The sequence below is a fragment of the Aethalodelphis obliquidens genome, unplaced genomic scaffold (assembly GCF_003676395.1).
Source record: "Aethalodelphis obliquidens isolate GAN/ISIS:26980383/991018 unplaced genomic scaffold, ASM367639v1 scaffold1, whole genome shotgun sequence".
Taxonomy (NCBI): domain Eukaryota; kingdom Metazoa; phylum Chordata; class Mammalia; order Artiodactyla; family Delphinidae; genus Aethalodelphis; species Aethalodelphis obliquidens.
This window is the reverse complement of record NW_020837945.1, coordinates 61,145,708-61,170,870: the sequence shown is the minus strand read 5'-3', so window position 1 is coordinate 61,170,870 and position 25,163 is coordinate 61,145,708. Positions and strand designations below refer to the sequence as shown.

Sequence of the window (25,163 nt, the reverse complement as noted above, 5' to 3'; positions counted from 1 at the left end):
GGCTATGATTTCTGAGAGAAGGGAAGCACAAAGAGGAGAGCTCTAAAGGCAACGTGGCCCCTTCTCTGAGGCATTTCTAATTCACAAAGTGAGGGAACAGAGTCTGAGTAAAAAGCTACAGGCTCATTGGGAAGAGGCAACAGAGGATAGGGTCTGACTCTGCCTAAGTGACTGAAGCTTGAGTGACAAAATTTCAGAGGAAGGAGTGACAGAGAAGCCAGTCTAAAACTCTGTGTTTGATTTCCCCTTGAGGAATTTGTGAACTTTTAAGCTAGATATGCAACAGAGTAACAAAACAGTAACTATGAGGCTATGGTTGAGCAGAAATTCCTTGCTTGGGAGACAGAGGATGGAGTTCAGAGATTGCTAAAGTAAAGGAGAAACTCTAGGAGAAACTATAACACCCAGACTTTTATTTGAGACCCCAGAAAGGCTATGCCTCTGGTAATAAATCTGCCTGAAACAGACCTGCCTGAATAAACACTAACACCAACCTTTACAAGGATCAAGGTGATCTGTTTGTGTTTGCACTCTGCCTCCCAGAAGCAGCTTAATCTCCACAATTGTTCATCACAATATACAGCATTCAGTAAAAAATTATGAGCCTCGCTAAAAAACAGGAATGAATGAGTCACACGAAAGGAAAACAACAATAAATACAAGCTCACAGGTGTGGGAGTTTTACTCAAGTATGTTACAATAAATATGTTTAATAAGTTTAGAATAAGAGGAAAAGATGGAAAATTTCAGCATAGACACAACTTCATCGAAAGGAATCAAACAGAAATTCTACAACTGAAAAATACTATATCTGAAATTAAAAATTCACTTCTGCCTCCAGACAGGATGGAGACGATAGTAACAGGCCGTAACTCCCACCTGAACTAGGAAAAACATGAGATAAATCACAAAAACTATATTTTTAAAAACATCAGAGACTTGTGGATGCAAAGAGGAACTCATGAATTAAAATACTAGAGAGAGAAGAGCTTCTCCTGGGTAAGCTGCGTTTTCCAACTACTTTTTCCTGAGGAGTATCTATTGAGTCTGTGCATGTACTGAGAAGGCTTACCATAGAGTGACTCTAATAGGATAAGGGGGAAACAAGTGGAACTTTTGACATTTGTGTGATCTGGAGCAAAGCCCCAAACATAGAGCTGTAGAGCCCAAATTGCTAATTCACATAATCAGGAGCAAATAAATGAGTGGTTGTTTTAGGTTACTAAGTTTTGGAATAGTTTATTACACGGTAATAGATAAGGTAAAATTATAACATTCCCCTTATGCAGGAAGATGATTCAGATGTATGTAGCTAAAACAATTTAAAAACTAAATAGGTAAATTGCAAACACAATAATATAAACAAATAAATACATGAACAAATAAAATAATCTGTTCACTAAGAAATAAATATGGTGCTGGGATAGACACTAATTATGGACACTTTAAAAATATAAGTGATAAAAGTAACATTATGTAAATTTAAAAAATAAACTTGAAAATCTAGAATAAATATTTTTGTAAGAAAATTTAAATTACCAAAATGACTAAGGAAGAGGTAGAAAGATACAATAAACAAAAACTACAGAATTGAGAAAATAAAGACCTATCCTTTTTAAAAATAGGAAAAAAACCATAAGTACGGTAAAAGACAAAATTTTCCCAACTAATTTGAAGAAGCTAGTCTAATAAAATTTCAAAATTGGATGAAAGATTCAACAAGGTCCATGCCACTTATGAATACTAATGTCAGAAGTTTGCAAATTCCAAAATAAAAATAATAGTAAGTTAAACATATTATTTACTGAATAGTAATAAAATTAAGAAAATTTATCTAGGTAAATCTATCATTATACTTCAATACATTAACAGAATAAATAAAAATAATTATTATTATTTTATACATTTAGAAAAGGTATTTGATAAAATTCAATATTCATTCATGATTTTTGAAATGCAGTGCTTTGGAAGCTGTGATGATAGAGCAACTTCTTTAACAGAACTTCCAGCAAGAAACAAGGTGCAAATTCAAGGTGCAACATCAAAAATGCAGAAATAAGACAAAGATGCACACTACTGTAACTACTATTTCAACATTTTGCTGTTAGTCTGGCCAACAAAATAAGAAAAATATATTACAAACACTGAAAAGAGACAAAAAACTATCACTGTTAGATGATATGAATTTCTACATAAAATCAAGAGAGTCAACTGATAAATGATGAATAAAAGAGTTCACCAAGATGTCTGGATACAAAGTTAATAAGTAAACACATAAAATTAACTGAATCTCTAGTTTACATAGTATATATAAAAATCAGTATCAGGTCCTATAGGGACTAGATGGTGTGTTCAACCTGCTAACAGGAGGTGGGCATTATAATTGGTAGTTCTATCTGAATCATATGACTGGATTTTGGGAGGAACAGTCCCCAGAAAAGCACAGGATAAAAAAAATAAATGTTCAGCATAAGGCTCAGGGACCTCCTTGAGTCCCAGATCTAGTTGTGCCTGAGACCAACTACAGCCCTATCATTGCAGTACCACAAGCCAATGGTTTTCTTTTAATTAGTGAAGGTGGTTTGAACTGGGTTTCTGTCACTTGCAATTTGACGTTTGTAAATCTTAGTTGACGTCCACAGCAATTTTACAGTTTAATCTACACAGATCACACAGTGTTTCATTGTTACCATTGAAAATGTTTTATAGCATTTTTCACAGTTGTAAAATGGGATATTTTTTTCCATTACATTTTATGTCATTGCTTGTGTATAGGAAAACTATTTAACATTATATGGAATTCTTGCTACATCTTTTGGAATGTTTGTATATCTGGGGGGTGGGGTGGGCTGGTGGTTGAGGTCTGTGCATGTGTAATGTAAATATAAAGATTGAGGCATTCTGTATAGACAGAAGCATTTTAACCCCAGATTCTAACATCACGGGAACTGGTATAAATAGTCACCATCTTAAATAGGGGCAGTAACATCCAAGGCCTCACCTGATCACTAATATTGAATTAGAATATTTTACGTTGCTTTCCTAATGCCTTATCATTATAATCCTAACAGCTCTCATGCTCATATACTGAAAATAGCTTTAAAAACTTGCTGAAAAGGATGAGTATTAAGTAGTACTTAGAAAGTGGCTATTATACCTCGTTAAAGTTGTGGAATTAAACTATTTAAACACCTTTGTTAAGTTTTACTGAACTTTCTCATGTGAAGCTGATTATTCTGTATGGAATACTTAAACTACGGTTACTACATCGTGTTGTAGCTAAGATTTATACATAAATTCTAAAATGTTTTGGCTTCCAGATGTAATAGAAATTTGTACACTTTACTGGTCTTCAAATTTGACACCTGATGCAATAATTTTGTGGATTCTAAGACCTTCATACATATATTCTTCAGAAGGTAGATCTAATGTTATTTATGAGGTCAAGGCCTTGTACATTTTTTTCCACCAGGGCCTATTTATTTTGCTTAGGTTCTGCCAAAGACCGCTAATCAAAGCCAGGCATTTGTACACTTCCTTGCAAAATACAGCTTTAACAAGAACTCCCCCCAACCCCCATTACCCTAGATATATGATCAGGTTCCTCATTTTCCACTATCCCCAAGGTGATGTCTGATCACCCTGGCCTGTCTTCAGCAAGAATCCTGCTAGGTTGGTTTAGCCAAAATCTCCCTTACCCCTAATGCTTCCTCTTAGCAATTTTCCATCCACTGACCCTCACCTTTTTTCCTTGGCTAAAGTTCCCACTTGCCCACTCTTAATATGAAATTGAGCCCAATCTCTCTACCCCCTGCAAAATTCAATTGCAATGATCCTATCTATACCTACCTCAGTGGTCCTGAATAAAATCTGCGTAACCATCTTTAACAAGTTTCATGAAAAATTTTTTCTTTAAGGCATGCTGTATGTCCCAAGGAAGGCTAGGATAAAAATTAGAGGACTTGAGTCTATTAGAAACTATACATCAAATACATGTCCTATAAAAAAATTGTTTTCAAATTGCAAATCCAGTATATTATTTGTATGCATGGTATTTTTAATAAAGTCCCTTATTTTGTGACAAATTGTTGCTGAGTTCCCCCAATACTGCAACTTTTAATTTTGGCAGTTTTTTTTTTTTTTTGTGTATAGTGAAAAGCGATTTTTTTTCTTCCTTCCCCTCTTAGCCCTTTTTAGGAATCCTTTTTAGGAATCCTCCCTGAGCTTCCCGCCGGCTTTAAGCCTCGTCTATTTCCCCCATGCCTGAGTACTGGACCAACACTTGGTAAGAATTTGGCTCTGAGGAGTGCTAGGTTGAGTGACAAATGGATGAGGATGGAGGTTTTATTGAAGCATCTGAACCGCATTTAATTTTCCGTGTTGCTTTATTTGTTCCTTTTAGCCCTCAGGATATTGAATTTTGTGGGCTTGGGTTGGGTCGCTGGTACTTCAGGCGTTTAGTAGTATGAAACAATCTGTTTCTCCCGTTAGAATAATATTCTCATTTATATTAACGGCGGCTTACTCCAAACTGCTTTACATAGCATTTTTCTAAACCTCCTGAACGAACGCATTTTCCCGTTGAGCACTGGCATTGCTTCAGCGGCCTCCGCCGACCTCTTGGCTTGGCAACCTGCACGCCGCTCCACAAGAACCAAGCCTGACCCAGCGTGGCCTTGAGCGCCGCCGCCTCGCCAGACCCTCTCTCCCGCTTTCCCTCCCACCGCCCGGGATCCAGGTTCCCTCCTGCCGCCTCAGCCGTCAGCGACAGCGACACCCTCTCCTCCCCTCCCGCGGCTCCCCGCGCCAGGTCGCCGCGCCAGACAGCGGATAACCGCCGCCTCCGCTGGGGCATACCGACTCCATAGGCCTAACGCGCTCCAGACACCTGCCTCTCACTGGCCACCGCCGCTGCCCCTCACCCGGCAGCCCCCTCGGCAATTGGCCCCCGGCCGTCCCTCGTCATCCTCGGCCTCGCCTCGAGTCCCGCCTCCGTCGCCAGGTCATTTAAGTTTATCACAAATAAATAAATAAAGGAGGAAATAGAAATGCGTAGAAAGTAAAAGCAGTTAGGAGGGGGCGGGGGCCTGGAGAAAAAAGGTGGGCGCGGCGGAGGTTAGACAACCAAACCTGATCGTGTCTGTGTTGACCAATCACGACTCACTCTAGTCCGGTCTGACGGGCCCTCTCAACCAATAGCCTCCCACCTCTCGGATCACTGAACAACGAGATATGACTGACCTCTCCAGAGTGGACGAAGGTGCGGCGGAGTGAGGGGGGGAGCGGAAAGACTGCTGACCAATCGCCTGTTAACAGTTCTCTGAGCGAAGTTTCAGTGCTCCAATGGGTGTCTGAGATAGCGGATTGGGCCTCTTCTAGCCCAATCGAAGCTGGTAGAGATGAGGGAAGAGGCAGATGGGGGCGGGGACAGGTGAGGGGAGGAGGAAGAGTGTATTTTGTTTATGGGCGGCAACCTCATGAGGGGCGTCCCATTCTTATTGGCTTACTGAAGCCAAGAGTGGCGTGGGGGCAACCCAATAGCAGGAAAAGATAGAGGGTTCGCGGCGTGAGGCGCCCAATGTGGGCCTTCTGCCGAAGAAGTAGGGGCGGGGGGAAGTTTAGGAGTTGAGGAAAGAAGATTAAAGAGCGCGAGGAGGTAACGCCAAAAACTCTAATTTGTTGTGGGGCGGGCTGGAGGGAGGGGTGTGTGCGTGCTGTGGGGGACGGGGCGTCTGCGAGGCGCTTGGAGTTGGGGGCGGTGGGACAGGAAAGGAGGGGCGCGGGGTGGGGTTGGGGGAGCGAGTTAGAGTGGCGAGCCCGCGGGCTGTTGGCCGGCCGAGCGCGCGCCCCCTCCCCCGGGTGCCCTCCCCCCGGCGGCCCCTTTCCCCGAGCGCCCCTCCTCGCGCCGGGCGGCGGCGGTGGCCTCGCATGACCCGGCGCGGAGGGAGGGAACGCGGGAGGGTCCTGGGTTCCAGGATCGGGCGGGGCGTCCCGCAGCTGGAAACGTGTCTTCTGCCTTCTTTCTACTCCCCGCGCCTGGAGCTGCCGCTACCAAGAAGAGGAGCTGAGGGGGACTAGCCGGGGCTCAGGAGCTACTAGAGGCGCCCGCTTGTCTTCCGCCCCCTCCCTCCTCGCCCTTCCCCGCTTGCCGTGGCTCTAGCAGTATCTGGAGCGTCTTCAGAGAACTGGGGGGCGGGAGGGGTCCTGGCCCAGAGCCGCTGGACGCCCCTCCAGACGCCGGAGCTACCGGCCGCCGCCTGCTTCGCTGCTACGACTGTAGAGAAGGGGGCATGGGAAGGGAAGACAGCTTTCCTTCTTTCTCTCCTCCTTTGGGCCCCTTTGGAAACATTAAAAAATGTTTACGCTTTTTCCATAGCTGAGAGAAAACGGTTGGAAGCTTTTTGAAAGTTTAAAAGAAATGCACTCTCTTTTACATTGTTTAATGCATTACTGTCCGTGTGGCTTTCTGGTCTTCTCCCACCATACGCCCCACGCCCTGCCCTCCTAAAGCTGTTAGCCTTTTTAAGGATGCTGAAGAGGCAGGAGGCAGGGATTTTCTAAAAGTTGTATTGATAAACACTTGTACAAACATATGCTAGGCACACACATAAACGATAAACATTCGCGAAAAACACAATATGGCGTACAGCTACCCTAACTAGCGCGGTAATCCGCTGATCTCTTAACCCAACCCAGTTGAATGGGGTCAGTAGCAGGATGACAGTTCTCCAGTAAAAATCTGAATGAAGCAGGAAGTAATTTGGAAGCAGCCCGTGGGTAAAGTACTGTCCTCACATCAGCATTGGCCCAAGCTAAGTTGAATTTGTGAATCTTCGAGTCATGTGAAAATTGTCTTAACTGCTACCATTAAAAATACCAAAATGTTGCTCAAGTGGAATTTTCTCACTGCGTGGTCATGTGTGAATTTCAGCTAAGAAAATTAAGAGACCACTCATTCCCCCAGTGTTTTCAAGCAAGCTCTGTTCTAAAGTTAGTATTTTTGTTGCTATTGAAAGTTTTAAAATATGAATTATAAGGACCGTTTTGTAAATACATTCTCTAGCTTTACACATTGAATAATCCGTTACCATCGACAAATTCATAAATGGTTTACTTTCTTACCTGTTGCTCCTAATCCCATGCACCCTTTGCTATTGATTGGGAATCGTTAAAATACACCGTTCTACCCCATCACATCCCCAGTCCAATTTTGGCTACGATTTGCATTTCTGTATTTCTTGGAAAAGAACAACAGCAAGAACAATTTACATTTTTTTAATGCCCATGTTTGCTCTTTGTCATTCTTAATCAGAATGTATCAAAGTTGATGCACATATAGTGCATGGTAATACCATTCACTGTGCCCTCTTGGAAGTAGTCTTCTCTCAAGGAAGTTTTTGGTATTGTCCTTGAAGAATTGCTGATATTACTCATTGCTTAGCGCTCAAGGTTTAATTCTTAAGGTTGGGGATGTGATTTCCATTGAGCTCAATTTTGGAGGGCTTTAGCCTTGAGCATACATCATGTTCAGACAGTGAGGAGAAGAAAAAAAGTGAGTTTTCTAGAAATATAATTATCTGCTCAGTGAGTCCAGCAGTTGGGTATTTTTGGTTTTGTGATTTCAGATCTCACAGACCAGTGGAATAAAGAACTTTTGCATATGAAGATCAGGTGACAAGTTAACTGGCTACCAGCCTCCAAAGCAATACGCCCTTTCATGGTGAGGTCCCAATTTTAACACACTAAAGAAAGAAGTTTAAGACTAAAAATTGTCAAATTTTATCCATTTTTAGGAAGAACTCTTTATACTTACTTGTTTAGTTCATTTAAGATGCCAGTATTTTGAAATAACTACTATACCAAGAAAATACAGGTATAGTTAATGTGTACATTCGCTACTAGCAACTAGCTACTGAAAGACAATATGAGTTTAAGCGGAGTACTAGAGGAAAGAACAACTTACATGTGAGGGTTGTAATTTTGGTGTGTGTGTGCGTGGAAGGGGAGGAGGGGTATTGTTCAGAATGACTAGTTGATGTGATGCCAGTGTCCTAAGTAAAGTCAGGAAGTTTTTGAGACCCATACATATACAATTGCTCTTGCTGTCAAATTAACACGACTTTGACTACTTGGTATAGGAATAAAATCCAAGGAAAAAGCCATTTTAAATGAATTACTTTTATCTCAGTAGTCAGTCTTCAGAAGACCTTCCAACCAAATTGAAATTCCTAGAAAAAATTGGGTCATTTTAGAAGAACAATAAAAGATACAACTAAGTTCCTATAAAGGATCTAAAATTTATAAACTAATTACAAAGTATTTGAAATATCTTAGAATAAGTGGTAAGAAGAGATTCTTTAAAACATTTGGAATACAGAAGTGGAGCTTGATGGGCTCTGATTTATTCTCTGAAGTGATTTTTTTTGTCTGAAATGGATTTTTAAATTCATCAAACTGTTCTAGACACTGTTCTAGATACTTGGGATGTAAGAGTGAACAAAAGATAAAATTACCTACCCATGTGGAGTTTACATTCTAATGTCGCATACACTTTGGTTACTTCAGATTGCTAGAAGAAGGTAGTTTTGGATGAAACTTTAAAACCTAGCTGTTTTCTCATTTGGGGGAATATGATTTAAAAAAGCTTAGAGAAGTTCGAGGGGCAGGGAGATTTTACCAATTGCCAATGATAAGGAAGGAAGAGCTTACTGTATTATTTGTACCCTTTGTTATTGTCATGAAATATTCTCCATATGTTTCAGTAGGTCTTTTTAACAGATAGGGGTTTTATTTTTTCGTAATTTTAAGCTTGCCTTTGAAATAAATAAAATGTTATTTTATATTAAAAAAAATTCTGTGTCTTGGAATTTACTGTAAAATTCCTGTGGAGCTTTTGTCTTGTTAGCAAATTGTGGTAAACATAAACTAGAATATCTTAATTTGTTTAGTTAGAATTTGTTTTAAGAATATGTCTGAAAAATCAAGTGCCTAAATCTTTTACAGTTGTGGTTTTACCAAGAGAAGGTGGAAATTTGTAATTAATTTATAGGTGACTTTAAAAAGAGAAAGAGAGGCCTGCAAAAAATGCTTTGTTATTTAAACCTTTCAAACTACAAAAGCATTTGATTGGCACTTCTCTGATTTAATAGACCATTTGTAATGCAAGAGGAACATTACAGAGTATTTTAGTATTACTTTAATCATTTAGTCTGTAGGTGTAAAAATCCTAGGTTTCTAACTGAAGGAAACTTGGTGCCTGGTTAAGGGAGTATATGATTTTGAAGCAAAGTTTGTTGCTTCAAGTAGTGGGTGTCTCACCTTTCCAAAACCTAGCTCATAGTTCTCAAATAACAAGTTCTTATTTTCGTTATTTTTCTCTATCACAGTGAGTTTTATTTTGTTAGTCAAGTGTGAGTTCAGTTCTTAAGTAGCATGATTTTTTTTTTTTTTTTTTACACACAATCCTCCTACCTACAGTCCTCCCATCCCCTGCTGTAAAGAGCTTGAATCTATATCTACACTAGATCTCTATGCTAATTTGTAGCATAATCAATTCTTCTAGAAAGGGTACATATTAATGCACTTTAGAGAACTTTGAGATTGCCTGTGGCTATTAAGTATAGACCAGGCAGTGTCTGAAAGCTACAAATAGGAAGATTTAGGACAAAAAGCAGAGACTGTAACTAATAGAATATATTGTTTTAGCTGAAATCTTTTTTAAAAAGCAAAGTGGAAGAATGGTTAATAGAATGTTAAAAATTAAGAACTTTTCCTAATTCTAGTAAGGATGGTTGATCAATGTGTCCTTATGTGCATGTAAGTATGTATATATGATCAGTTTTTGAATAAAGACATATTTCATTACTGGATAAATGATTCCAGTCCTGCCTTGTGTTCGTTGACATGGAAGGCATTCAAAGTTCCCAGGTGATTTTGTTTAACATACTCTGTTACTAACCAAACCTTTGCCCCGAGCAACATAGAAATACAAGATAATTAAATCTTTGTAAATTTTGTAATAATTTGGATTAAAATTTATTTTGGGAAGTTTTTTTAAAGCATGATTACTAAGCAGCACATAGAATGAATGAAATCTAAAGTGAAGAGCTGTTAGAACCCTGGATCCACATAATAAGATAGTTGAGAGTTTCAAAAGGGGTATTCATAGAGTAAAAGATAAAATCTTGACATGTCAGATTTCTATAGTAATAAAATAAAGACTAATTAATATTCATATTTTTAAGGTAAGTGTAAGTATGTGTACAGTGCATTTTAAGTCAAAATTTGGGGTGTTATTGGCTAGACACAGTCATTTCTTTGCCAGAGATACTAGACTGTATGAAGGCTAACCATCTGTCAAGTGATGGAGACAAAGAAAGGTTTAATATACTAGCCCAAAATTTCCACAAACTTGTTTTGAATTTTATTGTCATTTTGTTTTGGCCTTCATATTCTGTGTTGAATATGCACTGGGTCAGTCACCCCACTTAGTTTTTCATCCCACTTAGTTTTATGAACAGACTATTCAAGGTTTAGATAGGGTTACTGTCGCAGCTGATGTGATCTAGAGGCAAGATAAAATGTTTTGATTTTGCTTTCATGTAATGATTAAAAACTCACAAGTGGACCACCCATTAGCAGTTATACAAGTGACTTCAAGCACACTTATTTTCACCTACCCATTCTGAATTTTGGGTGTCTTAATTCTTTTGCTTTATATATTCAAGCCTCATAATTCAAACCCATTCCTGAGCTATTTGGGGGGGGTGGGGATGGAGGGAAGTAACAACGGGAATCCAGATTGCCTGTTTTAGGTACAATATGGTGTGATGTGAAATTGAAACAGCAGATTGGTAAGAAACTTTAGTTTCAAACAAATATAAACTAGTTTATTTAGTGAAGTCATACACAAAACAGGAGTCTCTATTGACAAGACAACTTTTTTTTTCTAGTAACTTCCACATCAGGAAGTCACCATGGTTCTTTGGGCCAGCAGACTGTTTCTAAGGCATCATATAAGAAAAAGAAGCCCTAATATTGCTGATTTTAATGATATTCTTAGATGTGGCAGGCCAAGGAATTATTTATAGCAGTGCTAATTATATCAATAAAAATAGCAATATTAATACTGTGAGTGTCAAAATCCATTCTTGACAGTATGAGGTAAACAGAACTATAGTCAAACAAAGCAGCCAGCCTGTCTCTACTGTCAGCTCATGAATATGCACTTCAGGAAAAATATACACACAGTTTAGAGAATTAAGTGTATTGATTTAATCTCTTTTTCAATTACTTTTGACCTTTTTTAAAAAAAGATGTTCTTTATTTTAAATTCAAACAATATTAAAAAGACTTGGATTTTTAGTTTTGAAATTATTGGCAACCATTTTCTTACTGACTGTCATTAGTAAGTTTCTAGAGACTTATTTATTTATATATGGTTAAGTACTTTATAAATTATCAGAAATTCATTTTCTTTGTACCCCCATTTTTGGGACACAAATTACCATCACAAAAGGAACCTCTAACAGTTTACAAAATGAAACAATACAAAACAAAACAAACCCTACCACTACCATACATGTACACACAACCATAAATCTCTGGCTTCCTTTAGGCATTAAAAGAATATCCTTTCCATGGTTTTGATTTAAGAAAGAGCATAAATTTTCTTTGTAGCTGTTTTTACTTCTAGTCAGTTTTTACAATTTTATGTTATTTTAAACTTATTTTCCTAGGAATATAAAAATCCAGTAAGTAGAAGTCATTAAATCCAATGGTTTTTAGCTTGAGGGGACATCTAACTTATCAGCCAATCCCTCATATGTTTGATTTAATTCTTTCATTTTATTGCACATTGTAAAAATTTTCAGATGTAGAGATTGGAAATATTGTTTTTGGTATAATGTTGCAAGCAACTAGTTGTATGATCTTAAGCATTTCACATAATTTGTTTGGATCTCTGCCTTAGCTTCCTTCACCTTCAGGGTCCCTTTCAGCTCTAATAATATGAGTATCTTTCTTTTGATACTTGAGTCTTTATTTTAGCTTTAGATAATGTGAATGGATGTGATGTGCAGGGGGCACCAGGAAAGAGTATATGTAAAATATTTGACTTTGCTTTTTACTTCCAGTCCTGGATAAAAGTTTCATTTTAATGATACTTGCTTTCAAACATAGCATAGTAGTACAAGAGCCACAATATTAAGTACTGATAATCTTTTATAGTTGGTAACTATAATGTCTATTAGTTTACATAAATTTTTACCAGCTCACCTTTACTCATGTAGATATATTGGTAATAGAATTTATAAACATGATTCTTTGCATTTTACTCTGCATAAAGTTGCTTAACTGGAGAAAGCAGGTAATAATAGAATGAATTAACTCAGAGTTGTTTTCTAATTCTATAAAATATATGGATAGATAGATATATTCGAAGAAAAAGGTAAATTTGGTTTATGTGCCTAATTTTTAAAGCAAAAAATAAATATACTTCGAGTAATCAGGGGCCATCTCCATATAGATCTTATAAAACTGGTAATTTTTAACTGCTGCATTTGATTTTTGATCCTACATTATATCCATCCAGGGATAGATTTACATAGGAGGACTGATAAGATAGACAAAGAAAGTTGACTCTCTTTTGATGAAGAATAGTGGGAAGAATCTGAAACAAACTGCATGCAATTTGTGTGTACCTACCTGTAGGTATTTATTTAATGATGACCTCAAAGTTTTCATTTAGAATTTCACTCTCAGTTTCTTTTTAATTGACTCACATTCCTTTTGCTAGTATGAATGGTAGTGAGAGGCTCAAAACCGTCAAATCCTTTACCTATTCACAAATGGAAACAGCTATCTGGAGAAAGCTATATAATCCTTGGTTCCTTCCCCTTCCATACACATATCCATCGTTCTTGATACTGCTCATAACATTTTATAAATTACCTCATAGACGGAGTATACAACAAACACGACAATATATTAGATAATGCTAAGCTTTTGGGAGAAATGGCAAGAAAAATTTTAGATCAACCATAGGGCAAAAAAGGTGGTATGAGTGCTTCAATGCATGCAAATAAGGGGAAAAAAGCATTCTAAGAGATATTTAGAAGGGAAGCTGATTTTAGACTATAAGTTAACTGAAACCCAGCACATATACTGAGGAATTAATGTAGACCCTTTTCTAAAGGCATTGGTACCAAAAAGACTGGCAAAATTATTGGTTGTGAGCATAGTGAAAGAAAATAAAATACATTCTGTTCTTGTACTAAACAACAGTAGCCAACATGTATGAGCACTTAACTCTGTACCAGACATTGGTTATATCTGAATTTTTTTCAGTTAATTTCATAATCCTATGAGATAGGCACTTTAATTATGTCATTTTTAAAGATAAGCTAAGCCTCAGAAAGGTTAAGTAACTTATTCAAAGTCACACAGCTAGTGTATAACAGTTGGGAATTCAAACTCAAGTCCAATTCTAGAAAACCTAAACTCTTAATCACCACCTCATCATGCCTCTCTTCTGGGACCATTTTTACTTAGTACCCGCCCTGATTAGTACTGGTAATTTTATTTCAAGAAAGGCATAGTGGATTTGGAGAAGGTTCCAGAGAAAGGCACAAAGTGAAAGAGCTTAAGTGGGAGGAATGGTTGCTATGGTAAAGTTTGTTTTTAAAATTTAACTCTTCAGTCTAGAAGTACAACTTCTATGAGGGAATTTATCTGAAGGTTTTAACAGAGGATGGACTGGGTAGCCACTGCCTGATTTGGTTGGATGGACAACAGTGGAGCTGGGTAACAGATGTCAAAGCAGATGGAGGAAATCATGAGTAGGAGCAGGTCAAAGGGAACTTTAGATACTGGCAGTACTGGGAAGGCAGAGGTCAAAAAGACCGAAATCAAACAGGTTGAGTAACCAAGAATCGGGATCAAAACTTTGGTAAATCCTACTGACTTTGGAAGGCCCTAACATTTATTGTTTGTTTTTTGCACCCTTAGATTTGTTTCAGAACCAACAGCTGGCTTAAATAGGGGCCACCTAGAGTCTGGGATACAAAGACTGCTATGGTTTTGGCACAAAAAACATGATTATCAGTACTAACTTAGAATTAGGCAGTAAGTTTAGATGCATTAAAAAGAAATGCAATTTAGCACAGAAACCTATGTGATAAACCTGAGAATAGCTGTCATTTATTGAGTACTTGCTGTGTACCATTCAATTCTGAAATCACTGTTTCTGGGGGGCATTTATAGTACAAGTTACCGTCTGCTGTCCAGTTTTCAAATATAAGAAAACATCTGCTAGCTTTTCTGAGGATTTGATGGGTAAAACAAATTATACCTTAATTTTATTTCATTTCATGTTGTAATGTAGCTTTTGATATCTCCTCTTCCCACATTCATGGAGCCAGGCTCTACCAGGCTTAAGGTGGAATAGAGTGTAGACTTCTCTTGTGTAAACTTTTCCTTCAATTGTCGCTATACTGAAAGAAAGGTTCAGTTTTATTTGATAGGAAAAATGCATTTCTATCAGAGTAATCGGTTCAAATGATCAGCCCAGGTGAAGTCAGTGTACATGAATTTGGATTATATTTATGATTGCCAGCATGAGTTAATGAAAAGGGAATTATATAAGCTTTTAAAGTGATTTTTTGTTATTTCAAATAATTTTAATGACATCAAACCAAATACAAACAGATGTGTATGCCATGTATACATACTCATACCCTTTTTCTACAAGGTATGGAGACTTCAAAAGTTTTTAAGAGATAATATTCATTGTTGAGCTATATTATGTATATATAGAGAGGTGGGGAAGAGTTGGATTGTCTGAATGGAGTCAAAGAATAATGGAAGAACTATACTATCACTTATGTGTCTTCAGTTTTCCTTATTACAATATCTCTGTTATTTCCTTCAGACTCTTATTTCTAGTGCATTAGGAAATATATTACAATAATCATTTTGTATGTTTCAAATTGATACATCACTAATACAATATACTGTGAAGTTAGAAAGATAACCAGCATTCAGTTTATTCATGACACCTTTCCCCTTTAGGTTTATTGTCACTGGTACTCTTTTGTTCTCGTTCTTTTGACATCTGGTGGTATCTAGTCTTTTTAACAACTATGTTGTTTGCATCCTCCCTTCCCTTCATATATCTGACCCTTAGAGAAATACCTTTGAAAACTCACCCTCTCAATAATCTTTCTTGTTCTAGCAAAGGGTTGAGAACAAGGCAATATTATGTTGAAGGGGTGATTTGAGCTGAAAAGTGAACAGGATTCCAGACCTTTCTGGTTCAGGTATTTCACATAACAGTCTCAACAGTTGTTATAAAGTGAATTGCTAGAGTGTATAAAAGCCAAAAATAAATGGTTGCTGTTTTTCTGTAATTTTGTATTATGCATACCTCTGTTTCTATCTATTATTTGTGTAATGATGAATTTTATTGTGCAGAAAGGGGTGCATTCATTCTTTGACATTCATCACCCAGGAAAGATAGCATTCAGAATTATACTACACTGAACTGCAGATCCTTAAGGGCAGTACCGTATTTTATTAATCTTTGAAGCCTTGGTGCTTAGCACAGTACCTGGCACACTGGAGGATTCAATGTTCACTAGACTCTTTTGTAGCTGTCCTAGAAAGATTACTTTGTACTTGCTTACCAGGCTGTTCATTCCTTATTTTCTTTTGGCTGGTTCAAATTTAGCATTGTTACAATCATTAATACCTATTACAGGGTTTCTCTGTACTTTTCTAAGACCCAGACATTTTTACACATGCTCATGATCTTTTATCCTTTTAGATACTTAATGAAATTCTGTCATGGCAGAAGTCCCAATAAAAAATTATATTTACCGTGATTCAGAAAAGAAATATATCAGTTATCGCCCATCAGTGGTAAAGCAAATCTACTGCAATCAATTCAGGATATTGTATTGAATAGAGTACACAGAATTACATTACCTAGTGATTCAAGGGTGAAATCCAAATTTCATATCCTATATGATTCCTATCTGGATAGTAGGACAAACAGTCCAGAGTATTTTTTTTTTGCACTTAATAGATTGTAATGAGATTTTGAGCATTTTATATGAGCTTCCTAATTCTTAAAAAGATAAGTTCATAAAGTCTCACACAATTAAAAAACAGAGCTTTAGATAATTTTACCTTATTATCTAAGTTGTTTAGAAGTCAGTCCAATGAAACACTTTAATGTTATTGACATTATATCCTTAGCTCTTATAGAAAGCAAACATGGTAATTGGGCTATGAACAATATGAAGGGTAATGTCATGTAAACCACTGTGTAGGGTGCATGTTTCTTTCCTATATAACAGCTGACATGCTTTTTCATATTTATAAGACCTGCTAGTTAGACAGTGGGAGACTTACATGATCTGCCAAAGTCATAGTTTGTCTCTCTACTAACTGAAGCTATAGCAAATTGATTTGAAGTTGTTTCCAAAAGAAAAGATAATTATGTCCTGGGATAATTAAAACTGGGGTCTCATTAAAGCGTACTTCAAGTGATTAGTAGCTATGGTATATTTTGGAATTTGTATCTAAGAACATAAAGAGAGCATATTGTTGTTTTTGTATATTCAAGAATATGCTTTCTGAGGAAAGTATTGATTCTTGGAAATAATGATAATGAACTCCCAGACAACCCCAGACCCACATACCTCTCCCCTTTCTCAATATTTTTAAAATTAAGGATTCTGAAAACAAGGTGACCTATGTATGGCCATCTTCCCCTTCCCTTCCAATTCCTGAGTGTCTTTCTGAATCAAATTGCTACTGAGATCTGTAAACAATTGCTGTGACACCTTGGGCAGAGAAACACTGCTTTGAAAACTTCTACCATCAATTGGGCAAGCAACTAGAGAATAGTACTGAAGTTCAGGGATAAAGATCAGAAAACAGTAGACATTGTAAAGAAGAGCTTGGGCTTCAGAGGTCTGTGAACCAGTATGGGAGAAAGTTAATATCTGCCTATTTTATGTATCCAAGTCTCCCCAGTAGGCTAAAAAGTCAGAGTAGCTGAATGTGCTGGCTGAGTTTTCTCTGTCCCTGAGGCTGAAAAGAAATTCAGAGATAGGGCAACAGTGATCTACCTCCTCATGCCTTGGCAGGGAACTGGTAGACTGTCTACATTTCTTTTCTCCAAGTGTTATGCTTCTGCCATTTAGGATACTCTAACAACCAGACCAGAGTTCCAGTGAGTTATCAATGAAAAATAACAATCCATCAAAGGGGAGCCAGTAGTGAGGGAGAGAGGAAGATCAGGCAGGAAAATTAGAGTACATACTCCAAGCAACTAGCACTATTGGCAAAAATAAATGAAACCTGAATTTTGAAATATATTAAGAGCACTTAAGGATATTCAAACAAAGAACAAAAAAGAATTTCAGATACTAAGAAAAACATATCTCAATTGAGCGACTCAGTGGAAAAATCGGAGAACATGGTCACTGTTGAAACATGAGTCAGTGAACTGAAAGACCAAGTGCAAGAAATATATCAAAGTACATAGCACAACTAAAACACGGTGAAAATATTGAATAAAAAGGATGAGTCTTGGAGGATAGTTTAGAAATCAAAATGTGAATAATAGGAATTATCGAGGGAGAAATAAGAACAGAAGGAGGAGAGGTATAATTAAATAATAGAAGAAAATTTCTTTGAGTGTAAGAAAAATCAGAGTCTGTGGATTGAAAGGGTTTATTGATTTATGGTCTTGAATGAAAGAAAAGATACAGTTCTGAACTCTAAAAATAAATTGAAACAAACTCCCAAGTAGAAAGAACAAGTTTCTCCTATAAAGAGGAGAAATATCAAAGTATCATAGAACTTCCTATTTGTAACACAGGAAGCAAGAAGATAGTGGAATGACATCTACAAACTGCAAAAGGAAAATTACTACAGTCCAAGAATCTCAATGCCCAGAAAGTTGTCATTTGCCAGCCAAGGTGAAAGAAATACATTTAGGGAAAACCAAGAACTCAGAACATATAATTATTATTCCCCATCCAAGAAAATGCCTGAGGATAGATTATAAGCAAACAACAAATGAACCAGGACAAAGATTTCAAGATGAAAAGGAAAGGAAATAGTGGTAAATAATGAGCATTTGTATATAATTTTGTGTGTTGTGTGTATAATTTCCTTTAAGAGATAAAGATAGATGGCTAGTAAATGTGTAATAAAATAGACAATTTCAGACTTTTGAAATAAAAGGATCATACTTATGTAAAGAAAATTTTTAATGTACTAAAACTGTCTTATCAACACTTAGTTGATGGCAGGAGTAGACAGGAGGAATGTAAAAAAGGAGGAAAATAAGTGGTGGGAGATGAGAGGAGGAAGAAAAGAGGAGAAAAGTGAATGTATCCTAAAGATCTCATTTATTTAGGAGAAAGGGGTGGGGGATAGAACCTCTTGGTGGAGGAAAAATTTGTCTTAGAAAGATAGATACATGAAAAAATATATATATTTATACATCTGTTAATTAGAGTAGAGAAAGGGAAGGTTAGCATGATAAAACATCATGTAGAACTTTCATAGCAGCAAGGAGAAAATACAATGCAGAGCCACTTGATCAAACAAAAAAATACGGAAAAGGGAAATAAGGAAACAATAATGTAAGATTAAAAATAAATATAAGTAATTGGAAGATATACAGTTATGCACATTATTCCATTTAATGTAATGGACTAAATTCTCCCATTAAGAAAACAGATGTCAGATTGAATTTAAAAACATAAGGCACTCAAATTATATTACAAGAAAAACACCTGTGTCAAAATTATAAAGAAATGTTGTTTGTAAAATGGTGGACATAAAAGACATCAGGCAAAGGCAAACAAAAGGAAAACAGAGAAACATGAGTGACAGCATTGATATCAAAAAGGAGCACTGTAATGATGAAAGGCATAGTTTATGAAGAGAATAACCACATAACTCTGTATACAGCAGGCTTATTTATAGTAGATAAGTATGTTAAGTAAAAACTATTGGAAAAGTCTAGACAGCTCTGTTAAACACATGCAAACAATGACTAAGAGAAATGGAATACTATAACTCAGAAGCAATATATTTGTAGAATCTGATATTCTTGAAATATTTTTAAACATCTCTGTGCTTGGCCGCAAAGAAAACTTTATAAATTTTAGAAAGCAGAGACTTTGCAGGCACATCCTCTGATTATAATCTAGTATAATTAGAATTTAAGAAGTTTTTCTAAAAGGTGACAAAAATTATTAATTATTTAGAAATTAAAGAGAACACTCCTAGATAACTCTTGGATAAAGAGGAAGTCATTTGGAAAACAATGAAAAGGAGAATATTTTATGTAAAAACCTATTGAAAACAGGTAAAGAGATTGTCGGAGTAGAGTTGATAGCCTTAAAGGCCTTCATTATTAAGATGGAAAATAAAGGATTATCTAGTAACTTTAAGAAATTAGAATAAACACTAATATAAGAGAGAATAAAAGGAAATTAATTTTTTAAAATATGAAATTAATGAAGGAAAACAAAATGTAATAAAAAATCAGTCTAAAAGCTGGCTCTTTCAAAAGACTTAATATAATACATAAACTCCTTGGGAAGGTGAAAAAGCAAAAAAGAAAATGAGGCCAGTAATTCCACTCTGAAGTGGAAGAGAGTTGAAAGCATATGTTCACTTAAAACTTGTACACAAATGTTCATAGCAGCAATATTCATTATAGCCAAAAAGTGGAATAAACTCAAATCAAAGAAGCTCTCCATCAACTAATAAATGGATAAATAAAAATGTGGTGTATGCATACAATAGAGTATTATTCAGCCATGAAAAGAAATGACGTACTGATACATGCTACAACATGGATGAAACATGAAAACACTATGCTAAGTGAAAGATGTCAGACACAAAAGGCCACATGTTATAAGATTCCATTTATGTGAGATGTCCAAAATAGGCAAATCCATAGGGACAGAAAGTAGATTAGTGGCTGTCAGTGCTGGAGGAAGGGAAGATGGGGAGCGACTGTTTAATGGGTATAGGATTTCCTTGTTCTGGAACTAGATAGTTGGTGATGTTTATACAACCTTTTGACTGTACTAAAAGCAACCACAGTATACTCTAAAATGGTTAAAATGGTGAAGTTTATGTTATATGAATTTTATGCTAATAATAATAAAGTTTACAAACAAGAAACTGAGCAAAAATAGATACTAGTTAGGGATGAAAAAGTTGACAAAACTGTAAGGTAAAAAAAGAAATCTAATGCAACTCTCTGGAAATAAATTTGACACCCCTGAGAAACAGAACATCATATGGTCAAATGCAAATTATAAATATCGGCCTAAGAAGAAGTAGAAAACGGTTACCTATTAGTACTGAAGAAATTAGAAAGCGAACCACATGTGATCGCTTAAACTTAAAGAAATAACTAATTCTGATATAATTTAAATTATGCTAGGCCATTGAAAAATAATGAAATATTTTCTAATTTCATTTAATATCTAACTCTGATAAAAATTGTACAGACATAAATTATAGTTCAATCTCACTTATGAAAGAAATGCAAAATTTCTATATAAAATGCAGATTAGCAAATAGTATCAGCATGAATTAAAAGAGTAATATACTAGGACCTAGAATTTTCCTTTTTTCTTTTTAAGTAGGAATTCAAGCATGATTCAACAACAGGAAATATATCAGTATTGTTCATTACATCACCAAATTAAAGGGAAAAATTATACATTCATCTTCAATAAGATTGCTTAAATATAATATTTTCATTCACAGCCAACAGAAAATATAACCTGAAATAGTTAAATCTTAAAAATTCAATTAATATCAGATACTAGACAAGTAATTATTTATCACAATTATTTAACATTGAGTAGGGAGCGTCAGCAAATATAATAGTCAAAGATATAAATAACACTAACATTTGTAGAGACTAACTTAACATGTCTTTTGGCTGATATCAGACCTAAAAATTTTAGAACTCTAATTTAAAAATCTAGAAAAATTAGTAAGATAAATTAAAAAGGTAGTTGGATAGAAAATAATTAGATGAAAATTGATAACTTTTCTCTGGAAGTAATAGGCATCTAGGAACCATTTTTCCCAACAGGAAAAAATTATTTAATTTTCCATAGAAACACAAATTATAAAATGCTTATTAATAAAATTACCAAGAATAATATAGGACCTGTATGTAAAAAAGAGGTACTATTTAAAGACATAAAAGAAGATATGATTAAAGGATGCACAAACTATGTTTTTGTATGGGAAAACAATAGCAAAATGTTAATTTTCCCAAAGTTAATACATTTATTTAATACAATTCCAATTAAATTTTTAGCAGGGATTTTTTTTTTCTTTTTTGAGCTAGACAATGTTATTTTTAAATTACATAGAAGATTAAGTGCTAAAAAAAGGCAAGAAAATATGAAAAAGAACAGTGAAGAGGGATTTGCATTATACATAGTAGAACATATTACAAAGCCAGATAATCAAAACAATATGGTAATAGCATAGGAATAGACAAATAGATCCATTAAATAGATTAGAGAATCCTGAAACAGGTGACAATTTAGTTTGAAAATCATGAATCATTTAATTAATAGAATTGGCATAAAAGATTATTTTGTGGGAAAAAATGGAAGTATATTGTCATTTCGCACATTATACAAAAATCATGTAAGATGAAATGCTTAAATGAAAACAAAACAAAAAACTTGCCAAAAAAATCTAGGAGACTATTTATAAAATTTTTTAAGAGTAGTGAAAATGCAAAAAATTTAAAATGACTTAACATTGTTGATTGCATAAAAATAAAAAAATCTTTTATATAAAAATAAAAGTTATTAGAAAAATGTAGATTTGGAAAAGTATTTATAATTTTACTTTTATTAACATGAAAGGTTAATATCCGAGAGCTCTTAGACAATGCTAAGAAAAAAGTTATGAAACAACCCAATGTAAATGGAAAAGATAATTCACAGTAAAGCAAATTCTATTGGTTAACATAAGAGAAGATGCTCAGATTCACTAGGGAAATTCAAGTATACGTAACAGTGATGTAATGTGTCTTAGCATTTAAAATTTCTGTTAGTCTGATGGGTTTAATATTTATTGCCAGTGGTGATGTGGCAAAAAGGGACTCTTACTTGTTACTGGTGCAAATGTGCTATGCTTTAACTTTTTTGAAATGCAGTCTGGTAACACCTATTATATCCTTTGATTGAACAATTTTATTCTTGGGAATATATCCCATAGAAATACAAGTATTGATATTTAAGGGCATATGTATTTTTTGGTTTCAAAGTTGTTACAGCTTTTTTGTAGTAGTAAAACTGCGGGGGGGGGGAGTAATAACATTAATAAGATAATGCTAATAAATAATGGAAATTCATACCATGGATTGTAATGCAGTTATTAAAAGGTGTGAATTAAAGATATCTCAGGTGATCTGGAGGAATTTCTGGAGTTATTGATAGTGAGAAGAGCAAGTTATAGAAAAGTGTGTGTTGATGTTACATTCTTATAAAATAATGACCAAAATCCCTGAATATGTATTTTATATGTAAATATCTATATGTGTATATCTGCTTCATAGTAGAGTTATTTATTTGCAAAGGGAGAATATGGAAGGGTGCATACTATGTTGTGAAAATGGATTGCTTTGAATGGGAGGAAATATAGAGGGAGAGAAGCAGAGAGCCAAGCAATAAAAGGAAAAGAAAAATCGCACTAAAAACATGTTCAAAATCCTACTTATGCTTTTTAATAAAATTAAGTACATTTGGCTGTATATGTATTAAGAAGTCAAATTAAAGTGTTTAAAAATATTATGGCTACTTTTGATGGTAATGATTTCATATTTTTCAATATTGGTACCAAGGAATTTTTTATTCCTTTACATTTGCTATTTATTTAATTTTGTATCACATGCTACTAGGAATTTCTACATGTTCTAAAAAATCCTTAGATAATTGTCTAGCATTTCAGGCCAAATAAACTTAATAATTTATAGTTTGAGATCAAATCAAATTACATGGATCATTCCCATGTCAGGGCTGACATGCAGCTGATATCCCTTAGTAAAAGTTAGGTGGTATGTTTCACTTTGTTCAGTGTTCATTTTCTTTGATTGGTACCTTCTGTGTCAGTTATAAAATATTTCTAATATTACCCCTGTCACTTCACAAATTAATTATAACAACAATAATGAATGAATGGAAGAATTGCACATAGAAATTGCTTAATAAATAAATACTTGCTGATTGACATAATAGATTTTAAGTACAGTAATGATTTTACCAAGGTAATAAAGTGTAGAAATGAAAGCATTTAAGGGTGTTTAAAAATAAGACTAGAAGTCATGATTTCAGGCAAATCATTTGACTCCTGTGTCTCAGAATCTTAATCTTTAAAATAGTGTATTTTCATCACTTATTTCACATAGTCTTTGAGGATCAAGTGAAGTAATAAATGTTTAAGTGCTTTGAAAAACATAATTCATTGTGCAAAGAATGATGATGATCATAAAAATCTGAAGGCAGCCATTTTTTACACTTAATGGACATATATTTTGTATATATATACATATATGTATTTCAAGTTACATGTTTGATATTAAGCCTCTTGACATATCAGTAATAGAATGTATTACTGATGAAGCTATCAAAGCCTCAAATGGACAAAACTGGGATCTATGGAAGGTGTGAATACATTTAATTGCTTAAAGTTTAAAATGAGTCTCCAGAATTTCTTTGTTTTGCTGGTCATTGAGGAAAATTCTTTATTTAGGTATATCTCCTGATGTCCTCTGTTCTAGTATAGAGATATTAATGTTTTGTGGGAAGTCTGGGCCTTCATCTCATCTGGACATGATAATAATGTTGTGTTGTGTTTTGACTTAATAAATGGCCTTGGACAGCTAAACACAGTGGTGTAATCTGTTGTTATATTTCATTAGAAATCCTCTACTTGTAATTTATAGCTGCTGTTAATAGTGACTATAGCATGAATACTTTAAATAGTAAAATCTTTATCATCTTTTAGTAACCAGACACCAGATGTGCCATTGGCAGATTTTGGGTGTGTGTGCGACTATCAAGAAATACATACATTATGATTTGTTGGTTGAAACTAAGACTACAAAAGAGTAAAAACATTTACAATATTTTATTAAAGAAACAGTTATAATCTTAATACTATAGAGACTATACTATACTATTAAAGATACCTAGATTCTGTTTTGAAAAAATGGAATGGATGGACTTGTTTCTCTAAGTCTCAATAAATTATACCTGACTCTTTCCAAGAATACATTCTCATTTTAAAATTTTCTTGCCCCAATAATTTGGCTTTGACTTTTGCATAAATATTCTCGCTATTTCACTAGTCTAATTTCCTTCAGTTAGTTTCTCTGCTATTCTTCCAGTAGTGGAGACAATGTATAAGAAAGTTGAAAAGATAGATCTTAAAAGACATCAATCTTTCTCTGCATTTCTTTAAATAGACCTTATTCAAGGCTAGTAGTAAAAACTACCTGAATTAGTTCTTTTTGATATCTTATATTTCACTTAATGAAGTCATTCTAATCAATATATTTGCGTTTTCTATTTGCATTTTGATTATCTTATCAAATATGAAATTAGCAGCAATTGTGACATATATTTTTAAAAATATCTCTTCACTTTTGTCTAGCAATACTAGTGTTACTAGAGCAGAAAGAGTTTTTAGAATACTCTTTATGCATACTTAGATGTATATGTCATTGCCAGTCATCTTTTAATTCTGTTCTTCTCTGTCTCCATTCAAGAAAATTTCTAACCACCAAAGATTACTCGCCCAAATGCAAGTTGCAGTTTGATAGGAAGTTGCAAGGAAATCTTCAAGTAATCTGTTAATCTCAGTCTTAAGAAACCAAAGTGATCATCTCTTAATTCTTTATTCTAAATTAAATTTTTTTATTGGAGTATAGTTGATTTACACTGTTGTGTTAGTTTCTGCTGTACAGCAAAGTGAGTCAGTTATACATATACATATATCCACCCTTTTTTAGATTCTGTTCCCATATAGGTCATTACAGAGTATTGAATATCATACCTTAATTCTTAATTCTTAATATTCTTTCA

General features: G+C 35.0%; 1 protein-coding gene and 1 long non-coding RNA gene across 5 annotated transcripts in view; one reads left to right on the top strand and one right to left on the bottom strand.

Annotated features, from left to right (window-relative positions):
• LOC113619817 (uncharacterized) overlaps window positions 1-5,068 on the bottom strand; it is a 198,060-nt gene extending 192,992 nt beyond the window's left edge. For 2 of the 4 annotated variants that reach the window (XR_003432548.1, XR_003432544.1), the window contains exon 1: window positions 3,850-5,068. This is a non-coding gene — a long non-coding RNA (uncharacterized LOC113619817). Of the gene's footprint in view, window positions 1-494; window positions 610-3,849 lie in introns of all 4 variants that reach the window. The other 2 variants (XR_003432545.1, XR_003432546.1) reach the window with 2 other exon arrangements.
• Window positions 5,069-5,597: 529 nt separating this feature from the next.
• Window positions 5,598-25,163, top strand: part of ZBTB20 (zinc finger and BTB domain containing 20) — a 797,288-nt gene continuing 777,722 nt past the window's right edge. The window contains exons 1-2 of the mRNA XM_027105198.1: window positions 5,598-5,656; window positions 7,626-7,720. The gene's annotated coding sequence lies outside the window, so the exon portion shown is untranslated. The remainder of the gene's footprint in view (window positions 5,657-7,625; window positions 7,721-25,163) is intronic.